This window comes from Callospermophilus lateralis, chromosome 12 (assembly GCF_048772815.1).
Source record: "Callospermophilus lateralis isolate mCalLat2 chromosome 12, mCalLat2.hap1, whole genome shotgun sequence".
Lineage (NCBI taxonomy): Eukaryota > Metazoa > Chordata > Mammalia > Rodentia > Sciuridae > Callospermophilus > Callospermophilus lateralis.
The window spans coordinates 55,351,120-55,375,116 of record NC_135316.1 but is presented as its reverse complement, the minus strand read 5'-3'; positions in this window follow the sequence as shown (position 1 = coordinate 55,375,116).

Here is a 23,997-nt window from a genome sequence, read left to right as displayed (position 1 = left end):
TGTGAACTTGTGAGAATGAAGGTGGAACTGCAAGGAGACCCACAATAATTAAGAGATGCTAGGAACATGTAACATCTTCAGAGGAAAGCTGCAATCAGAGACATCCAAAAGAGAGGTCATGTGAGTTGCAAACAGCAAAGTCATAGGTGCAGGAGTGCCCAAGCCTTTTGAAGTTCCCATTTTGCCATCCTGTGCTCCAGGTGCCCGACATGGAAATATAGAACTTGATTGATCAGCTGGGTTTCAGTCTTGCTTGGATCCAATAACTTTTTTCTATGCCCTATTCCTCCCTTTTGAAATGACAAAGTTTATTCTATGTCAAGGTACACTGGATGTATGTAACCTGCTTTTGATTTTTATAAAGACTCAACCAAGTGTTTGCCTTGTGTCTCAGAGAAGACTTTGGATTTGGACATTTAAGCAAATTTGAAATTGACAAAAGACTATGGGGACTTTTGAGGATGGAATAAGTTCTTTTTGCACTGTGAGATAAACATGAGCTATTGAGGACCAGGAGCACAATGTTATGCTTTGAATCTTTAATATGCCCTAAAAGATCATGTTTATCTCACAATGCAGAGATGAAAAAAAAATCAATTATGAGAACTGAAACTTCATCAGTGGATTATATATTAAGTGAGTTAATAATTTGAATGGAGTACCAAAGGCAGTTGGGGCATGACTATAGGAAATAATTTATGGGGGAGCATCCTTGGGACCTATATCTTGTCTTTGGAGCCTGTCTTCTGTTTTCTGCTTATATCTGCCATGGTATGAGTAATTCACCCTCCCACTCCCCCTACCCCCAACCCATGCCCTTCCACCCTGATGTATGTTTAGCCTCAGCTCAGGTCTAGAACAATGGCTTTAGCTAATCATGAATTGAATCTCTGAAACTGAGACTATGACACAAAAATTTCCTATAAATTTTTTTTGTTGAGTATTTTTGTTACAGTAGTAAAACCTGACTAATGCAAGTGCCTACCCTCTGAGACCACATGCTTAATCATTAACTTGTATTAGTATAACCTCACAGTTGACTTCAATTTTATATAGATTCCTCATCTTTAAAAAATTGAATTTATGTTGAATAATCTATATGTTCCTATTATTTATGATTTAAAGTTATAATTTTTATGGTAATATAGTAAAAAATAATGTTAAAGAAAAAGAAAAATGTTGAAAGAATATTTTAATGATAAAGAACTGTTTCTATAAAAATATTTTGCATAAAAAATGAGTATTTGCCTATAGTGCTGACTATAGAGAAATTTTATTAAACAATATAAACTCAAGGGAATAACATGTTGAGCTTTTAAAATTTTGTATTACATAATAAGAATGATACATTATTAATAAAGAGATACACATTAAATTTTTGAAAATTTTTTTATTGTTATTCAGAAATATTGTATTTGTAGATGTATTAGTTAAATAACTAAATTAATATGCATGTATGAATTGGTAAGAGATGATTATCCTTGAATGTCTTGCTTCTCTAAATATGTTTAGAGAGACAATTCTGCAAATTTTTCTGAACTATTATTTCAGAGATGTCATTGAATATATAGAAAATGTCTTTTATCTTACAATAAGTAGCTGATTTGTTTATACTTGGAATATAAAATAGTGTCTTATCTGGAACAGAGAGGCAAGTATGTGTACTGTCCATTAAAATAATGTCAAAGAGCCGCTGCACTCAACAACAAATGTTCCCTAAGCCAAGGGTTCCTTTACATTAATGTAAACCATTGAATGTATAGGTATTATCTTGGCCTATGTTGCCTTGTACCTGTAGAAGTCAGCTGAAAAATCACATGTTCAAATACATGTTGATCAATATGCTATAAGTACAAGGAAGTTTCTTCTCTTAATCAAGAAACTTGTGGCTTCTACTAGCATCTATGAAGTTGTGGTCAACTAACTTGAAAGCAGGAAGGTAGAGTAAAATGTCACACCTTTCTCATTTCTTGATGCTTTTGGTATGCAGGAGTGATTGCTCACATTCATACTTTTTTAAACAAGAATAAAATTTTGCTGGGAAAGTTATAGGACTTGAGGGAGTGATGTGAAAATCAGTAGTGAGCATATAGATCAATTATACAGACAATTGTCAATAGTGTTCAGGTTTTTTTTTTTTCTCTGAAGAGGAACTTAGCAGTAACAACTGATTGAGTACTGGGAAAGATTTAAAAATCAGTCTTTTGAATGTTCTCTTGGTTATTGTTCACTCCTCTCTCAGCAGAGGAATGTTTTTGCCACCTGACTTTGCAGGTAAGTTGCATTATAATAACCAGCACTATGATTTATCCTGCTTGGGTGTACAAATTGCTCACCTAATGTGGCCCCTTCATCTGACAACAGTTACAGTGACCTGTTAAATATCCTAAGCAATGAATGGGGAAAATTCATAACCACTATAGGCTAAAAATCAGAGAGGTTTTAAACCTTAGGGTCAATGGGAGAGAAAGTAGTGCTTATTAATGGAGACTGAGAATAACTGAGTCATTTTGAAGCTCATATTCTTCTACTGTTTAACAACCCTGGGTTAATTCAGAAGAATATAAATGAAATATCTTAGCGTTATTGGCAATGAGCATAGGCTACTAGAGGGGAAATTGGGCAGTCTTGGAGAAATTTCCCTGATAATGCAAACTGCCATGTCAAACCACACATATGCCACTGAAAAATATTCCAGATTATCCCCAAATGGAGTTTAAAACACAAATGAATTGGACTTCAATGGGATAAGACCAGACCCAAATAAATCTAGATAAAATTTTGCAGTCACTACTTTTAACATAAAAGACATCCCTCTCTCTTCTATTAACACTGTAAAGAAATTCACTATGATGACAATGGAACAAAAATGTGAAATGGATAAATATGTACTTATTTTTAAAAGGTATGGCTATGTTGGTCAAGCCCTAGTAAGCCAAAGAGTTTGTAAATACTATGGTTTTGTGGAAAGAAGAAAATGTGGTTGTGATTGATGAACTAAGGAATCTTGGAAACTTAAATTGTTAGTGTACATATTCATGACTTTATAGACCACATGGCTGTGGAATGAACGAAAGCATTGGAAGTTTTGTTGAGTATCAAACAAATGTGATGTCACTTGAAACGAAATGTGAATGTGATGTCCTTTCCTGACTGGCTTGTAGATGTTCCTTTCTTCTATCAATCTTTATTTTCTATTCCATGCTTTATTCTGTCTCTATGTGATTTGTAGTAAAAAATAATTAGGGGTAGGGATTTATTCTTAATATCAAGAGAGACTGCTGGCTGTATACCCCTGGGGAATTTGAGGAAGGGAAAGAATCAAACTCTTATGACTTCCCTAGTTGCAGGGATAAAAGTAACATCCTAGCCAGTTCCACTGGAGGAACAATTACACAGATTCAACTGAGGGTGTTTGGCAAAATTTTCAGTGTAGGCAAAGTGCTAACATGGAAGGACATAGAAAATAAGCCTCAGGGCATATCCCTTATCTCCACCTGTTCCCCCACCAACCTTCCTGCCAAGTGTGCACTGGGGCTTTTGTCTTTTAGAAGCTTAGGCCTCAGCCAGAGGGAAGGCATAAAGAGAACTCCAAAGGAACTGCACTTAATTCACCCAACTTCCACCTGCAGGAATCGCTTGGTAAAGTAAGAATTGACGTGTATGCTCTTATTTTGGGGTTACATTCTTTTTTTTTTCTTTATTCCATAAGTGGCAGAGTGGATTCTTCTGGTAAAGAAGGACTGGATGTAGAGAATTTATATTTTTGAGGGTCTACTATGCTAGTGATATTTTAATTAAAGTATTTGTTTATTGATATTTTGATGATTAGTAATTCTGGCAAATAAAGAGGTAGCCTTTAGAATCTTGGATTTTGTTGGTTTAGCAACTTTTCCTGGATTAATTTAGAACTTTTTAAAATTTTTTTGGTGCTGGGGATTTAACCCAGGAGTGCTTAACCACTGAGCAATATTCTCAGCCCAATACACACACACACACACACACACACACACACACACACACTCCCATATACATTATATTTAATAACACAACACGTTTATATATATTCTATTATTAGAGATAGGATTTCACTGAGTTGCTGAATGCCTCCTTAAGTTGCTGAGACTGGTTTGAACTCGCAAATTCCCTGCTTCAGTTTCTCTAGTCACTGGGATTACAGACCTATCTCTCCACACCCAGCAAGGACTGTTTTTTTTTCCCCTTACAATATAAAAATTCTGCTGTCTTTCCTCAGAGGGTATCAGAAGATTACCCTTGGATATGGTGACTATCACTCTAGGATGACAAATTATTTCTACAGGGATTTTTTTAGACTATTTTTCCTTTCTATCTTTGCTAACCACCTGCTTGTGCTGATAACATACCCATTTTTTGTCCACTAATTACTGGCTGCTTTCTTTATGCTTTTTAACAATTTCCTAAAGCACAAATTATTTCACTGTCTTGTCTGAGTTTTCATCCCATTGAAAGAGTAATTTTTGAAGCCAATTTTTGAGGATCATTCCAACCTTAGGAATATCCTTTTCAACTTCCTTCACTTTGTTTGTTTGTTTTGTTTTGTTTTCTTCTGGTAGCCTATAGTTTCTATCATATTTATTAAGTTCCTAGACTTTTCTCAATTGTTTACCAACAAATGTCCATTGTTTTGAGAGTGCCCTTGAAGTTCTCCATACATTTGTTCTAAATAAAGTCAATTTTTTGGAGAGTGCTTTGGAGATATCTGTTTTATGGCCTACTTCAACCACTGGGAAAAAAAATCTCTGCTTCACTTCTTGAGAGTTGGAGTTGAGACCAAGTGTTCCAGAGTGACACACTTGCTTCATGAGTACAGCTATTGTTTGGAAGTCACCATATTCTCTTCTCAGTTTGCCATTTTGGGTGTAGAACCTCTCCCTGTGAGCAATCTGGGTAAACACTTACCAGAGATCCCACTGTTTATGTTGGGACTTGGTGGAGGAAGGAAGCTCTTCATCAGTTTAATTCACTCATGTGGAATATAAACTCTACTGCATGTCACACAGAGAAATGAGAAAAGGTAGTAGCAACACTTCCTTAAAATGATACTGTAGCCTTTAGCTGACAACTGGAAAGCAATGATCCTCCTCTATTTGGCCCAACATTCCAGAGTAGAACTCTGCTGATTAAGCTTGTGCTCATCATTCACATCCTGACATTATTCTTCTTATCAAACTTTAGAAAATTTTCTTGAATAAACATTTATTCTTCTGTTGTATGCACTTAGAACAAATCCAGAAAACTTGTTTTTGGTTTTTAAATTATTATTTATTTTTTTTACATGTTATGGGTGTTCATGAAAAAGAGGGTCCACAGAGCTCCTCATACCATTATTCCAGAATTATTATTCTTTCCTTATAGTTTAAAGATTATTGGACCACACTTTTTAATTTTTTTAGTTATTGATCAATCTTTTATTCATTTATTTATTTGAGGTACCAAGAATTAAACCCAGTGCCTCACACACGTGAGGCAAGCACTCCGCCACTGAACTACAACACCAGTCCTGGACCATGCTTCGTGAGTTAGCTATTTAGTCTACAATTTGAAAGACAAAACACAAGAAGCCTGAGGAGACCCTTTTCAATGGTTATCATATGTGGAAATATATATCTGTTGTATTAAAGAATATGAACCATTTATAAAGATTCACAGAATAAGGGCTTGATGATACCTTCTGTAATCCATTTGTAAGTTGAGCTCAGATTATTAACACTGCTGCCTGGAATGAACATCCTATAATATTGTCCATTAAAATATATTTGCTATCATAGACTGATCCATGTATTTGAAATATAAAGAGCTATGTGTTTATTATATAAAGACTAATCTGGTTGTCTGACTTGTACCTATTGCCAAAAATTCACTTTTTTTTTTCTCATAAGGGTGAAAGTCACATTGTTCACCACTTGACTTGTACTGTTCATAGAAAATTGACTACTTTAACAGCTCCAGAAGTCTATCAACAGGGCTTCATAACTGTTATGTTGTTCAGTTAAATTGTACTGGTCCAACTCCATCAGCCAAATTCATTCACCTAATTTTCTTCTCTGACACTAATATCTCATATTTTAAAACTTACAGAATATATGTAGTCTGATAATGGTATATGTATTTTTTAAAATCACTAAATAATGGATTAGTATTCACAGTGCTTCATGGAACTTCACATCTGCCATCATTTTAGTGTTTAGCCACTTAGCCCATTGAAATTACCTTATCAAATAAAAACTTTAAAACATTTCTGACTCTCTCTATTTTACTCATAACCCAAACACCTTAACAAACAAGATTGGTTTATGCAAGCACTTGATCCAAGCAGGGGATCATGTTGTTCTTAGAAAACTAAAATTTAAAGGGCATGGCATATTTATAACACTATATTTGAATATGCAGTATCCTTCTTCATCATTGCTTAACCTATTTTTTTTTTATGTCCTTAACACCCAGACTATACTAGATTGTGCAGCTTCAATTGCAATCCAATGAAAATGGCACCAGGAGGATTCAACCTTAATTCCAATTCAGGCTTCTGGATTTTGTAGTTTGACTGGCATAATTTCAATTGTAAAAATACCAAATGATTACTCAACTTATTAGAATATTTTACAGTTTCACTAAAATTAGTTCAAGTGTGCCATGGTGAGGGTTATACTGAATCTCTGTATGTTTTTCTATCCTTGTACCTCATGTACCCTGTCCTTCTAGATGGCATATATGGGAATAAATATGAGATCATTGAGGAAAAGATAATTATAGGTACTGGAATATAAGACAGTTTTTTTGGTGGGGGAACAAGGGATTGAACTCAGGGGTATGCAACCACTAAGACACATCCTCAGCGCTAATTTGTATTTTATTTAGAGACAGTGCCTTGTTTTTGCTGAGGCTGGTTTTGAACTCAAAATCCTCCTACAATATCCTCCAAATACACTGGGTTTACAGGTGTGCATACTGCAAGTATACATTTTTTTAATGAAGGAAAGAATGCAAGAAATTGGCCCCTGTGGATGTAAAAACTTAGACCTTAAAATATACAGGAAAAAAAAAAAAGAATCACTAATAATCTTTGATCTTCAGACCTACCTCTCAAAGTTTTCTCTCAAAGAAAGAGCTCTAATGTGGTTATGATGAACGATTTTAAGAATCTTTATTTCATATGACATTTGACTCTTCCATCCTCTTGCAGATGAATCTGATTATGAGTTGATCACTACCTCTTTTCATATTACCAAGAAGTATTCCAGAAATAAACAAGAGAGGCCCAGATACTGCCACTCACAAACAAAACTTCTCTCAGTAGCTTCAGATGATTTTCATAGCTCCATTTATAAAACCATTTATTTCTTAATTCATATAGTACATGAATGCTACCTGTGTGATTTGACAAATAGGAAAGGTTTTGATAATAGTGTTCAATAAAGTGTCTTCAAATCTATGATCATACTAAATTATTTAAACCAAATTAAGAATTCAAAGGCCTACTGACTGACTGAGAGACTATTTAGGAATCACTGACCTATGTAGGTCTTACTTGGGAAGGCTCAACAGTTGTACTTTCCTGGATTACCATGTCTTTGGACTCTAAGTTTCATGTCATTCGCTTGCTTCTTTCCTAACTACACGCTGTCTTAAGCCAAAGAATATATTGTAAGAGATTTGATTGTTTATGGAAGCATAAGCAATAGATCTAAGCCTTCAGATCACTTGAGATGGGCAGAAGGGTTCTGAGCCTATCCTAGAGGTGGTCCAATTTTTCATCACAACCCAAGGCAATGCCTTCTGGCTAATCGCCAGGCGCTCTTAGCCACATGTGGGCCCAGGACTGGGAAGCAGGTAGCAGCCAGGAAGTTAAGTTTCCTCTTTTCTGATGCAACATGCCCCACATTACATCATGCCCTACACTTTACCTGAGTATAAAATTAATAAAAATCTATGTTGCACATTTGGGGACAATGTTTCTCCATTTCAGGAAGTAAATGCTAAAATCTCAGTTTTATAGTTGCAAGATACTCATATTTGTCTAATTTATACTCTTTGTGTCATTTGACAGAATGTCACCAAAACCATTGTGTCAGCAGGGATGAAAAAACAACTGAAAAGATTTACAACATTCTTATCAATTTCCACATTTTAATCAAGTAATCAATAATGTTATAAAACTGGTGGTCTTAGATTATTAACTTTGTGCAGGTTAAAGAGCTGAGCAAACAAACTTTTATTTTTTCAAATATTTGAGTATTAAAGTGAAACTAATATTATATTCTCTTCTCTGTCTACTTGTCTTATATCTTTAGTCAAAAACTTATTGCTCAATTGACATGGCAACTCTAAATTGGAGGTATGCTCTGATTTATTGTCTGATCAACAATAGATTATACCATAATACCAGTTCTAGTATTTTATCAAAACTTACTAGACACATTTACTGTGACTCATTAGTAAATGTGAATGTAATAATGATTTTAATTTAAACATTCATTTCTGATTTTTGTAAAAACAATATATTTTGTAAATGATCTATAAGAGTTTTCCTCAACAATTTGAAAACAATATTTGAGGTTATAATATTTGAGATTAATGGGTTCAATAATTTTCACAAATTATTTCATATTATGTATATAAATATATATATATATATATATATATACACACACACACACACACACAGAGAGAGAGAGAGAGAGAGAGAGAGAGAGAGAGCAAGTAAAATAATAAAATCAAAGAAAAACAAAACATTCTGAAAAAAGTGAAACACTAATAATAAATGGTAATAAATGGGGTGGTAAAGCTAGGATTTCAGCTTAATTAGTGATATTTAATTTTATCTTATAAGGTCAATCTCTCATAAACTCAAACACAAAGATTATAGTAATTACACTAAACATAAATTTAAATAAAAAGTCACCTTAGTTTCCACAGAATGTCCTGTTTAGCTGTGAAAATTTTTGTTCTTTTGTTGTTGAAGAAAATATAATTTGAATTACCTTTAAAATATTTTTTTAAAGTAAAAAATTACAGAGGATAAAGGAAAGAAGTCACAAGTGGGCAGATGATATAATCTATGGAAATTCTTACAAAGTTAATAATGGACTTAAGATTGGTTTTTGCAAAAATTCAAGTACCACATCTTAAAATATTTAGATAGAAAAATAATTTAAATTTCTATGAGTAAAGTATTACAGGCATGAATAATCCATACAAAAAGTCTGAGATCACATCCAGTATTGTTGAACAAAGTCCCATCAGTTTGATAATTTAATTGAGAATATAAAATAATCTATATTATCTATAATATGCATTTTTCATCTGCTGTAATCATAATTAAAAATATGGTTTCCTAAGATATCATTCTATCTAATGACCTAGGTTATTAAAATAGGTGTAAAAGATTATTTTGCATTTTAAATATTTAAATTTTCAAACAAAAAAGGTAGTTTTCATATTGTATATATTAATATAGTCTTCTAAAAGTTGACTTTGAAGGAAATGATCATCACAACACATTGAACACTGTATTTTTAAAATACAATATAAAATTTTGAACCATACTCTATACACTATATTATTAATTTTGTATACACAATTTAATATTTATTTCAAAAAGTTTATAAATATAAGCCTAATAATCATCCACATTAACAGTTAGTTAGCATTTTCTTATGTTTCCCCTGCTAGACTCAGTCAACCACTATCCGTAGATAACTTGTCTAACATTTTACTTTGAAATAATTGTAGGCTTGTAGATAATATATCAAAGTTAAGAAATAATGTTGGTATGAACTAGAGACTTAATTTGGATTTTACCATTAATGTTCATTTTTTGGGTCAGAATCCAAATTAGGACTGACTTATCACTCATCATTCTCTGACAGATTGAATAATGCTTGCCTCCCTTCTACTTCAAAGATGCCTATACCTAATCCCCCATAACTATGAATATCATTCTTTACATGATAAACAGATCTTGGAGATATGATTTAAAATATAAACCTTGATAAGGGGAACAGCCTTGATTTTCCAAGTAGTCACATTGTTATCACATTGATCCTAATAAGCAAAGATTCTTCATGGATGAAGTCCAAGAAAGATGATTAGATAGAACAAAAGGCCAAGAAGTGCAGTTTGTAGCTTGAAAGATGGAGAAAATGGGCCAAGTGTCAAGGAATGCAAGCATCCTTTAGAAGCTAAAAATAAAAAAGAATTGGATTTTGTTCTAAAAACTTCAGGAAAATGTACAGCTTTGACAATTCTTTCTTTTAGCTCAGTGAGAACAATGGTGAAATTTGGACCAACAGAACAGAAATATAAATTTATATTATTCTAAAATACTAAATTTGTTAGGCTTGGGATGTCTCTCAGGAGTGAGACACATTCTTAACCGTATGAGGACTTTGGTCTAATCCCTGGTGTGTGTAAGCACTCATGTATTTGTGCACACACACACATGCACAATGTGGTAATTGGACATATCAACAATCAAAAAATATTAAAAATATTTTCTAATCTGTTAAATACCTTTAGCATTTTTGCTGTTTTATGACCTTGACACTTTTCAGTGATTTTTCAAATGCCTTCTTTCTTTATTTTTTTTATCTATTATTTTTCAAGATCAGTTAGAAAAGACACCATAGAAGTGATGTGCTCTTCTCTGTGCATAAATCTGAGTTTTATACAGTGTCAACATGTATTATTTTTGATACTGATCTTGAGCATTTGTTAACAATGTGTCTGGTAGAATTATACATCATCAATCTACTAGTTTTCTCTTTAGAATATTGCTTGTGATATTCACTAGTGATATTCTATCCTAGTTGTCTCTTTTATTTTCTGTCTTTTATATCAGTTTGAACTTATGAGTGTTTATTTATTTAGTTATTTTCCAAAGCTATTGTTATTGATTTTGTTCCTTAAGGTATTTGAATATTGACTTGTGTGACCTTTTATTGGTTGGCTCCATCTACCCTTTTATTATCTTTTTTTTTCTCTTGTTCTAACACTGGAATCAATTAATTCAACGAAGAACCTCTCTCATCTTTTTGCTTAAGAATAAAGGATTGGGACATCGAATGATTCTAGTTTATGGAGTGTAATGGTGGGTTTTTAATTATAGAAGAGGAAAATATTCAGTGATTTTTGATAAAATTGATACCACAATTTTGTGGTACAAGGATCAAGTTATACAATTTTTATTAATAGAATCACATTCAAATTTGTTCAGTTTTTAGTCATTTATTTTTACATTTCCATCACTTTCAAATCTTAATTAGAAGCCACAGTTTTGACTGTGCTTATTTTCTTCATGCAAAATGAAGACAATGCCATAAAATGAATATTCAATGAAATAATTATTGTTGCAGATCATCATTGATTATTATGCTTTGAAATAAGATAAAAGCATGAAAAAATTAATATAAGAAAATTAAATATAAGAAAATCAAATACCAGAAATTATTGCAAATAATTATGGTATAATGTTGTTCTTGAGGAACTTCAATCCTGAGCAACCTGCTTCAACTGCTAAGAATTTGTACTAAGAATTGGCCTGGAGAGTCTTGTACCTATATTTGTAGTACTGATCTGTACCAAGACCTTTTATGGTTTGATAACTTAAAACCCAGTGATGGTGAGAGCTTAGGACTTCATATCTCATTGAGTTGAGTAAAAGGCCTTGCCACCAAGGTCAAAGTATTATAGAAATAACACAGTCTTCAAATATATTATCGACTTTTGTTAGAACTTAAGTACTTTATTAAAAATGGAAAAGAACAGGCCCAGCGGCCCGCCGGCTTGGTAGACACGTCACCCCAATTGGAGGACAGGCAGAGCAGAGCCGCCGTTCACACCTGCAAGGTAGGCAGACCTGCGACCTACCAGGAGAACTGGCCCAGTGGCCCGATGGCGTGGTAGACACATCACCCCAATTGGAGGAAGGGCCCAGCTGCCACCCGCAAGGTAGGCAGACCGCGCGTCCCGGAGAAGGGGCCCAGCGGCCAGCCGGCCTAGTTGAAAGATCACCCCAATGGGAGGAGGGGCACAACTGCCGCCCATGCCTGCAAGGTAGGCAGACCTGCAACCTGAACAACAGGCCCAGCGGACCGCCAGCGTGGTAGACAGATCACCCCTATTTGAGGAGGGGCCCAGCCATTGCCTGCAAGGTAGGCAGACCATGCGACCTGGAGAAGGGGCCCAGCGGCCCACCGGTGTAATAGACAGATCACCCCAATTGGAGGAGGAGCACAGCCGCTGCCTGCCCCTGCAAGGGAGACTTTGCAACTATACAAGAGCAATATAAATATATAGGGGGGAAATTCAAAAACACAACAGTTTTACCAAGCAGAAAGAAACTTGAGCAGTATGAAAAGACAAGGAAAGAAAGGACCACAAGCAATGCAGGTCAACTCAACTTTAGAATAGGTAATAGCAGCAGCAGATGGAATGTCAGATAAAGAATTCAGGATTTACATGCTTCAGATGATCTGGAGTCTCAAAGAAGACATTAGACAGCAAAATCAGACAATGAAAGATCACTTTGACAATGAATTACATAAACAAATCCAAGAAGCAAAAGATCAACTATACAGGGAGATAGAGGTTATAAAAAACAAACAGAAATGCTAGAAATGCAGGAAGCAATAAACCAACTTAAAAACTCAAATGAGAATACTACCAGCAGAGTAGAACACTTAGAAGATAGAACATCAGACAATGAAGACAAGGTATTTCAACTTGAAAAGAACATAGACAGCTCAGCAAGACTATTAAGAAACCATGAGCAGAACATCCAAGAAATATGGGATAACATAAAGAGACCGAACTTAAGAGTCATTGGGATACATGAAAATATAGAGGTCCAAACCAAAGGAATGAGCAATCTATTGAACAAAATAATACGAGAAAACTTCCCAGACTTGAAGAATGAGACAGAATCCCAAATCTTAGAAGCCTACAGGATGCCGGTGCAAAATCATAAGAGATCCACACCTAGACACATTATAATGAAGATGCCCAACATACAGAATAAGGAGAAAATTTTAAAAGTTTCAAGAGAAAGGAAGCAGATTACATTTAGTGGTAAACCAATCAGGATAACAGCTGATCTTTCAACAAAGACTCTGAAAGCTAGAAGATCCTGGAACAACATATTTCAAATGCTGAAAGAAAATGGGTTCCAACCAAGAATTGTGTATCCAGCGAAATTAAGCTTCAGGATGGAAGATGAAATTAAAACCTTCCATGATAAACAAAAGAATTTGCAGCTAGAAAACTATCTCTTCAAAACATCCTTGGCAAAACACTGCAGGAAAAGGAAATGGAAAATAACAATGAAAACCAACAGTGGGAGGTAGTACAGTAAAGGAAAAAAATAATCAAAGAGGAAAAACAAACCATGTTAAGTAACATAAATAAACAAATATGGCTGGAAGAACAACCCATATCTCAATAATAACCCTAAATGTTAATGGCTTAAACTCACCAATTAAGAGACACAGGCTAGTAGAATGGATCAAAAAAAAAAAAAAAAAAAAAAAAAAAAGATCCAACAATATGCTGCCTACAGGAGACACATTTGATAGGAAAAGACATACATAGACTGAAGGTGAAAGGTTGGGAAAAATCATATCACTCATATGGACTTCGGAAACAAGCAGGAGTGTCCATACTCATATCAAATAAAATAGATTTCAAGCCAAAGTTAATCAAAAGGGATAAAGAGGGACACTACGTACTGCTCAAGGGAACCATACACCAACAAGACATAATAATCATAAATATATATGCTCCAAACAATGGCGCTGCAATGTTCATAAAACAAGCTCGCCTCAAGTTTAAGAATCAAAAAGACCACAACACAATAATTATCGGTGACTTCAAAATACCGCTGTCTCCATTGGACAGATCCACCAGACAAAAGCTGAATAAATAAACTATAGAACTCAATAATGCAATTAATAACCTAAACTTAACCGACATATATAGAATATATCAACCATCATCAAGTGGATACATGTTCTTCTCAGCAGCACATGGATCCTTCTCAAAGATACACCATATATTATACCATAGGGCAACTCTTAGTAAATATAAAGGTGTGGAGATAATACCATGCATCTTATCTGATCACAATGGAATGAAACTGGAAATCAACATAAAAGAAGGAAGGAAAAATCCTGCATCACCTGGAAAATGAACAATATGTTACTGAATGATCAATGAGTTACAGAAGACATAAAGGAGGAAATTAAAAATTTCTTAGAGATAAATTCTTAGAGATAAATGAAAACACAGACACAACATTTCGGAATCTATGGGACACAATGAAAGCAGTTCTAAGAGGAAAATTCATTGCCTGGAGTTCATTCCTTAAAAAAAGGAAAAACCAACAAATAAATGATCTCACACTTCATCTCAAAATACTAGAAAAAGAAGAGCAAAACAAGTAGAAGGCAAGAAATAATTAAAATCAGAGCTGAAATTAATGAAATCAAAACAAAAGAAACAATTGAAAAAATTGACAAAACTAAAAGTTGGTTCTTTGAAAAAATAAATAAGATCAACAGACCCTTAGCCATGCTAATGAAGAGAAGAAGAGAGAGAACTCAAATTACTAGCATACAGGATGAAAAAAGGCAATATCACAACAGACACTTCAGAAATACAGAAGATAATTAGAAATTATTTTGAATCCTTATACTCCAATATAATAGAAGATAGTGAAGGCATCAATAAATTTCTTAAGTCATATGATCTACCCAGATTGAGTAAGGAGGATATAGACAACCTAAACAGACCAATATCAATTGAGGAAATAGAAGAAGCCATCAAAAGACTACCAACTAAGAAAAGCCCAGGACCAGATGGGTATACTGCAGAGTTTTACAAAACCTTTAAAGAAGAACTAATACCAATACTTTTCAAGCTATTCCAGGAAATAGAAAAAGAGGGAGAACTTCCAAATTCATTCTATGAGGCCAACATCACCCTGATTCCTAAACCAGACAAAGACAATTCAAAGAAAGAAAACTACAGACCAATATCTCTAATGAATCTAGATGCAAAAATCCTCAATAAAATTCTGGCGAATCGGATTCAAAAACATATCAAAAAAATTGTGCACCATGATCAAGTAGGATTCATCCCTGGGATGCAAGGATGGTTCAATATACGGAATTCAATAAATGTTATTCATCACATCAATAGACTTAAAGATAAGAACCATATGATTATCTCGATAGATGCAGAAAAAGCATTCGACAAAGTACAACATCGCTTTATGTTCAAAACTCTAGAAAAACTAGGGATAACAGGAACATACCTCAATATTGTAAAAGCAATCTATGCTAAGCCTCAGGCTAGCCTCATTCTGAACAGAGAAAAATTGAAGGCATTCCCTTTAAAATCTGGAACAAGACAGGGATGCCCTCTCTCACCACTTCTGTTCAACATAGTTCTCGAATCACTGGCCAGAGCAATTAGACAGACTAAAGAAATTAAAGGCATAAGAATAGGAAAAGAAGAACTTAAATTATCACTATTTGCAGATGACATGTTTCTATAACTAGCAGACCCAAAAGAGTCTACAAAGAAACTACTAGAGCTAATAAATGAATTCAGCAAAGTGGCAGGCTATAAAATCAACACACATAAATCAAAGGCATTCCTGTATATCAGGGATAAATCCTCTGAAATGGAAATGAGGACAACCACTCCTTTCACAATATCCTCAAAAGAAAAAAATAAAATACTTGGGAATCAACCTAACAAAAGAGGTGAAAGACTTATACAATGAAAACTACAGAACCTTAAAGAGAGAAATAGAAGAAGATCTTAGAAGATGGAAAAATATACCCTGTTCATGGATAGGCAGAACTAACATCATCAAAATGGCGATATTACCAAAAGTTCTCTATAGGTTTAATGCAATGCCAATCAAAATCCCAAAAGCATTTCTTGTAGAAATAGAGAAAGCAATCAGGAAATTCATATGGAAAAATAAAAGACCCAGAATAGCAAAAACAATGCTAAGCAGGAAGTGTGAATCAGGCGGTATAGCTATACCAGACTTCAAACTATACTACAGAGCAATTGTAACAAAAACAGCATGGTACTGGTACCAAAACAGGCAGGTGGACCAATGGTACAGAATAGAGGACACAGAAACTAATCCACAAAGTTACAACTATCTTATATTCGATAAAGGGGCTAAAAGCATGCATTGGAAGAAGGATAGCATCTTCAACAAATGGTGGTGGGAAAACTGGAAATCCATATGCAACAAAATGAAACTGAATCCCTTTCTCTCGCCATGCACAAAAGTTAACTCAAAATGGATCAAGGAGCTTTATATCAAATCAGAGACATGGCGTCTGATAGAAGAAAAAGTTGGCTACAATCTACATACTGTGGGGTCGGGCTCCAAATTCCTTAATAGGACACCCATAGCACAAGAGTTAATAACTAGAATCAACAAATGGGACTTACTCAAACTAAAAAGTTTTTTCTCAGCAAAAGAAACAATAAGAGAGGTAAATAGGGAGCCTATGTCCTGGGAACAAATCTTTACTCCTCACACTTCAGATAGAGCCCTAATATCCAGAGTATACAAAGAACTCAAAAAATTAAACAATAAGAAAACAAATAACCCAATCAACAAATGGGCCAAGGACCTGAACAGACACTTCTCAGAGGAGGACATACAATTAATCAACAAGTACATGAAAAAATGCTCACCATCTCTAGCAATCAGAGAAATGCAAATCAAAACCATCCTAAGATACCATCTCACTCCAGTAAGATTGGTAGCCATTATGAAGTCAAACAACAACAAGTGCTGGCGAGGATGTGGGGAAAAGGGTAAACTTGTACATTGCTGGTGGGACTGCAAATTGATGCGGCCAATTTGGAAAGCAGTATGGAGATTTCTTGGAAAGCTGGGAATGGAACCACCATTTGACCCAGCTATTCCCTTTCTTGGTCTATTCCCTAAAGACCTAAAAAGAGCATACTACAGGGACAATGCTACATCAATGTTCATAGCAGCACAATTCACAATAGCAAGACTGTGGAACCAACCTAGATGCCCTTCAATAGACGAATGGATAAAAAAAAAAAAAATGTGGCATTTATACACAATGGTGTATTACTCTGCATTTAAAAAATGACAAAATCATAGAATTTGCAGGGAAATGGATGGTATTAGAGCAGATTATGCCTAGTGAAGCTAGCCAATCCCTAAAAAACAAATGCCAAATGTCTTCTTTGATATAAGGAGAGTAACTAAGTACAGAGTAGGGAAGAGCAAGAGAAGAAGATTAACATTAAATAGGGATGAGAGGTGGGAGGAAAAGGGAGAGAGTTGGGAAATTGCATGGAAATTGAAGGAGACCCTCAGGGTTATACAAATTTACATACAAGAGAAAGTGAGGAGTAAGGGAAAAAAGGGGGAGAAATGAATTACAGTAGATGGGGTAGAGAGAGAAGAGGGGAGGGGAGGGGATGGGAGGGAGGATAGCAGAGGAAAGGAAAGGCAGCAGAATACAACAGACACTAGTATGGCAATTTGTAAATCAGTGGATGTGTAACCAATATGATTCTGTAATCTGTATATGGGGTAAAAATGGGAGTTCATAACCCACTTGAATCAAAGTGTGAAATATGATATATCACGAACTATGTAACGTTTTGAACAACCAACAATAAAAATTTTAAAAAAAAATTAAAATGGATAGATAAATGTTAATAATATAAGGATTAATTTAAATAATATAACTTTATATTGATACACATAAATAATGTATTTAAATAATATAACTTCATATTTACATAAAGTCACAGGTTATTTTAACCCACATAAAGTTTTACATTATACAATATAAATTATGCATAATACATGATATATATGAGGCATATACATTAATATTCTTTAAATATACAACCATTCTTCAGTATTTCAATGTTTTAATATCTCCTTAAGAAGTGTCTCCTTAAGTGTCTTCCCACCACACTATATCTAAGATAGCATAAAACTTAGCACCCACACTGAACAATAATGATAGGGAAAAGTGGTACAGTAACTCATAACCATGGGACAAGTGAAAATGTGTACTCTGAGAGCACTTGAAATCTGATAAATACAATACAAATACTCTGTTATAATTGTAAATAACTTTTTGTTAGTGTTTCAATAAGGATATGTTATTACTTGTAAAAGGGATCTGATATTTGTGTTTAAAATCAGGATCAGGATTTTTTTTTAATGAGGGAAACTAGTGGAGTCCTTCTTTGTGTCTTATCCTAGCTTATTCTATTAATTACTAGGAATCATACATTATTCAAGACACCTACAAATTTCTTATATAATTGTCAAGCACATGGATGATGTTTGCATTATATCTTTTCATATAAAGGATCTGATACTCAGAGGATTTATGTGTAATTTCTGGAGCCTCAGATAAAATAGAGTTTGTTTTGCCACCAGGGTCCTTATGATTTTAAATGCTGATAAACAAATTTTTTTTGCATTTTGTAAAATTTATTTTTTATTCTATAAAAATCTTTAAAAAATTAGTCTCAATTTATTTATATTTTAGATTTCTGCAACTTCATGTTTCACAATTTATTGAGTATTACTGCTCAAAGTGCTAAAGAATTTGGTGCATATAATATTATACCTCACAGTCTGATTCCTGGGACTGTGTCATCTCCAACCTGTAAAAATCTATGAGACTCTGGAAAAGTCACAATCTCTCTGTCTTGAGATTTCTCATTTCTGTAAACCCAGTAAATAAGTTCCATATTTGTTCTGAAGAATAATTTAGCTTAAATAATTGAAGTATTAGTTTATTTTACAATAAATTAATTAACATACAAAGTATTAATCTTTATTGCATTCTAAGTATTTTGATGCTTATAAGAAAATATATGTATTATATATTTATTAGCACTTATATGTGTTTATGCATGTTTATAAATTATATATATATATTTATAGATAAACATATATTTTACAATGTTCTTATAATTAGTATATATTTATAAAATATTTATGCTATTGTTTATAATTAGTATATTTTTAAAAAACATAAAACCTAAAGTATACTGTTTTATAGCAAATTTGCAAAATACATATGAAGTATTACTCTTTGTTATATTTCAATTATTTTGATATTTCACTACTAGGAAGGAATTTAACATCATCTGCAAACTTCAAAGTTTCACTGTAGTATATTTCTAAATTATTGAGAAAATGTTAATAAGACTGGTCACAGAATGGGACAATAAAGAAATATTGTAGTTTACTTGATTAATATATAAAAATAATTTCTTCATACCATCAATCAGTTTCTCCTTCATTAGAATATACCCTGATGGATCTGAATGTTCTTACTTTGAATATGGTATAATTTGAACATTGCTATTTTAAAATTAAAACAATACATCCATTTGTTAAGCTTCTTATAAATGCTTATTATCACCTCAAAACAAAATTTGATCATAAAATTGTCATTATCCAAACAATTTTTACCGATCTTCCACATATTCTCCTCAGAGAACCTTATAAAATTGGCATGAAGTGGAGAGAAGCATGCATAAATACTGCCCCATGCACATGTACACACCCAAATGTGAACAATCAAGGCAATTGCCCAAGCATCAAGAAGAACTGATTGTATGTCTCTGGTATGAGCTCATATGTATGGCTACATAGCTACCATATTTTCACTGTTTTTAACTTTTTCACAAAGCAAATTTTTCATTCATAGATGAAGAATAAGATTTTATAAATATGACAATATAAATGGTCTAGTTGAGGTAATGTACATAAGGTAAGAAGTTCCTGATTTGGATGCAATATATTTGCATAAAATATGTTCCAAATTTCTGTCATATATCCATAAAATAATGTAATTAATTTGGATTTGTTTCTGTAAAACTATGGAGCCAAATAAAGTGTATGTGTGTATGTGTATGTGTATGTGTGTGTGTGTATGAGAATATATGCTAAAGAACATGAAAAATTAATAAAGAGTACATCACAACAATTTTAAATCATGTGTGTTTTGATTTGTAAAATAAATCTTGTTTACATTTTAGGGAAAACTCTTTATTTTATGTATAAATGAAAAAATAATGCATATTAAATAAGTTGTCTAAGATCAAATGTCAAATTTGATTAAATTGTGGATGAACACTCACTTGATCTTGCTACAAGTAGTTGTTCCATTTTCTTATTTCTACAGCATTTCTATAAACTACTATAGTTTTAAGAAATTTGTTGCATAAATATTAGCATGTACAAAAATAAAAATGATTATATAATATACATAGCAATGCTACCTATTTGACCTAAGTAAATACCTAAGTAAATTAGTGTCCCACATCCAAAGAATAATAAATAATTAGTATGTAAGAGTTTTTCTCTTTTGAGAAATAAGAAAGATATTTGCTGATATGAAGATGGGTGCTTTGTATGTCACACATGTATGTCAAAAGTACAAGTCATTTAATGGTAATTTAATGAGCAGGTCATGGAAGTTTAATATAATCTTTTCTTAGCTGCAAGGTAAGATTCCTGTAATAATTGCGTATACTGAATAATTTCTATAAACTATAATTTGAATTTATTCATGTGGATTTAGTGAGTTATAATATCTTGAATTTGATTGAATTTGAAGGTTCTGAATTAAGAGATTTCTTATACTATTCATTAGCTGTGCTACCTTAAGAAATTTAAGTGAACTCTCTGACTCATTCATCTATGTCATGAGAGTCATAATAACACTGTAGAGGTTTCTTGTGAAGATTAAATAGTTAATTCATGTAATTAACCCACAAAACAATGTAAATTTTTGTCCTTTTTTTAAAAAAAAATTGATGTAACATGTACTTTAAAAGTTTTTTTGATAGGATTTCTTTTAAAAGATTTTTAAATGGACTTAGATTATAGAAATATTTGGCATTTTGAGTTTTGCTTTAATAGTTCTTTTTCATGAAGTACTTCCATTTTGCAAATTGTGACTGTCTTATGATGAGAAAAAAAAGTAGTGTGTTCTCCAGGGTATTGTGACTCTCACATTATCAATTGTTGGAGGAAGTGGTGTACTGTCATGGTGAGGTGCTTAAGTCAGCTGTGCCTCTAGCAATATCTAGCACACAATATTTCTGCAGCTAATATAGGTTTCTCTAGTGAAAAGCAGTTCTATGATGTCAGTTAAAAATGTTAACTCTTGGGAATGCCAATTCACCTCTGTATCCTTGAAAGATCATGTGTTATTTACACAATTAACACAAATTTCTAAATATAGTGAAAAAAAGATACACCATTAACATAATGGCTTTTGTTACAATTTTCTACTGTTCTTTCTTGTTAAATGTGGTTTTGTTTAACTGTCAATATGTATCTTATTAATCTAAGGAGAAAGCAATAAAGAGCAAAATGTTATACCTATCACTATTCCTTATTCTTCAAGTAACTACTCCAACATAATTACTTATATTTCCAAGGCTCTACCCTATTATAGGTTCGATGTAAGCTACCAAATTTCTCTTAGTAATTGAATTCTCCTTAATTTTATGAAATTATTCATTGCTGTATGAAATAAGCTTAAAGAGTTCAACAAATTTATACAACAAAGGAACAGTGAAGAATTTTAAAATACAGAAAAACAATGTATTTCCAAATAACACAATAGAATGCATGGAAAAAACAAATAGAAAACTCATTATTGAAAAATAAAGGACATGTTATTTAATTGTAAGAATTAATATAGGGCTGGGGATGTGGCTCAAGCGGTAGCGCGCTTGCCTGGCATGCGTGCGGCCCGGGTTCGATCCTCAGCACCACATACAAACAAAGATGTTGTGAACGCCGAGACTAAAAAAATAAATATTAAAAAAATTCTCTCTCTCTCTCTCCCTCTCTCTCTCTCACTCTCTCTTTAAAAAAAAGAATTAATATAAATAATATAAATATTAGATGTTTTTAAATAAATAGACAAGTTTAAAGAGAGACAACTTGAAATTGTGTGCACATGAATACATATGAAGATGCTTCCAAATCTATATTAATAACATTTTAAAAAATATATTTAACATGGTAATTTTTATTTTTCATCTCATCGGATAAGCAGTAATTTTATATTAAATTATCAGAAAAATAATAAATTATATCTTCTGGATTCAGGGCCAAGGTGAATATTCTTTTAAATATAAGAGTAAGAAAGAAATAGAGGAAAACCAATGTGAATTTTTTTCAGGAGAATTATTGATAACAAATTACACTCAATAGATGTAAACACTACTCAGTTTACAATGTTTATTTTCAAAAATGTGTATGATATTGTGTGGCTTTTAAAGTACATTGTACTTTTAACTCATTGGGTACATACTAAAACTTGTGTTAATAAACAAGGACATCTTGAATGTGCTTTATGTTATAGACGTGTTTATGGACTTATTTTCATATTCAAAAAACAAGGAATTTCCTTATTAGAACTTCCATTTTCTAAATGCCACATAACATGCAATATCATTAAAAGCTGTGTATTCCATAGGTATTATTTAACAAATGAATGTATTTACAATTATTGGAAATAATATTAATAGATTGACAAATATGTAAGATACTGTGTAATTCCTTCCAAATTTTCCAGGTTAAGAGCTCTGTGAAAATTTAATAGACCTATTGTATTTACAAGTCAACTTTCTAAACTTTCTTAGCTATCTCACTTTGCTATTATACTTGTCTCTGGTTGCATTAATTCATCATTCTTTTTCTGTCAGCTGTCTGCACTGTTAGTTGAGGATTTCCAAAATGCCTGAAGGGTGCACTGTCAGCTGTAGATACTTGAGTCAACATGGTAATATCAGTTGATTTCATTCTAGACAATACACATACACACACACAGTTGCACACAATACACCTTGTAGAGGCACTTGGCATATTTCAGAAAATAACCTTTTGTTATTGTATCAAGTGTCTAAAGCAACATAGAATTCTCACAATAATATTTCTGCCCCTCAATTATTTTTTAAATTCTAAAAGTTTTGGGAGCAGGTATTCTCCAAGAGTGGCACTGAAAAACGTAATTCTCTGAACACCTGAATAAATCACTATGCACCATAACCTTAGCATTGTTCAAACTTATAAAGCACTTGAGTGAATGAAACTAAATATTCCTATTTAGGAAACATATTCAATTGCATAAGTGGAGTTATACCATGAACACAAGTTGCTAAGTTGAAGTTTAGGTACAGTGGTAAAATCTAATTTATTTTTTAGTAAGAAAGAAAAGGCATGATGATAAATGGACCAGGTACAGATATTTCACCTAAACAAATGCAAGGTTCGAAAGCAAATTCTGATGATATCTTCCCTTTTCCACTTCCAAATGCTTTGTCTCTTTTATTATCTTGTAAGCCTCATGTTTTCTTGCTAATACTATAATCTATTACATGTATAGTCAGTGTGGAATGTATGTAATTATCATGTACTGGTTTGCATCTGTTTCTGTGAATGCAGGGTCATCTACCAGTGAACTGAGTATATACAGTTTCACATTCAAACCAATGTTTGTCTTGGTTTTATATATCTATATTTATCTCTCTATTTGAGTATATACATACATATATATTATGTATTATATTATGTGTTATATATTATATATTTAGTTTCAGTTGTAGAGACTTAAATTTCTGAATTGACTTCATACTGATTTCAGTCTCTAAAAGAGTAAGCAGAACTTACATCTCTTCTAGGTCTACTCCCATCAGAATTCAATCTGATTATATTGAAATATCAAGAAGCTGCCTTTAAATTACCACAAAGAGGATGTTCAGAAGACAGATTTATTTTTCTAGATCCCAGGTGGGAGATACAAGCACCAAGATCTATGGCAGAGGTGCCACTGGTAAGCAGGTAAGCACAGTGGTAAAGTAAACTAGAAGCTTACTGAGGAACAC